This window comes from Chrysochloris asiatica, unplaced genomic scaffold, assembly GCF_000296735.1.
Source record: "Chrysochloris asiatica unplaced genomic scaffold, ChrAsi1.0 scaffold00485, whole genome shotgun sequence".
In the NCBI taxonomy this organism is placed as follows: Eukaryota; Metazoa; Chordata; class Mammalia; order Afrosoricida; family Chrysochloridae; genus Chrysochloris; species Chrysochloris asiatica.
The window spans coordinates 1,025,758-1,026,016 of record NW_006409003.1 but is presented as its reverse complement, the minus strand read 5'-3'; positions in this window follow the sequence as shown (position 1 = coordinate 1,026,016).

Sequence of the window (259 nt, the reverse complement as noted above, 5' to 3'; positions counted from 1 at the left end):
CTTGAAGCGTCACCAACAGCATCAGTCCAAAGCTGATTTCTATGAGGCATAGGTCATACACATCAAGCTAGCAGCTGTGTTTTCCAGTAATACAGTTATGTAGTTAATTTTGCCCTCACACCTTGTCACTTTAATTTACACTGGTTGTTTTATAGTGTTGGTGATAGTAAGTTTCTATTGATGTGTCAAAATTGACTCCAACGGCCAATATCAGTTATGAATAAAGCTTTGAAGAATTTGCTAAAGTATAAGTTCAGTT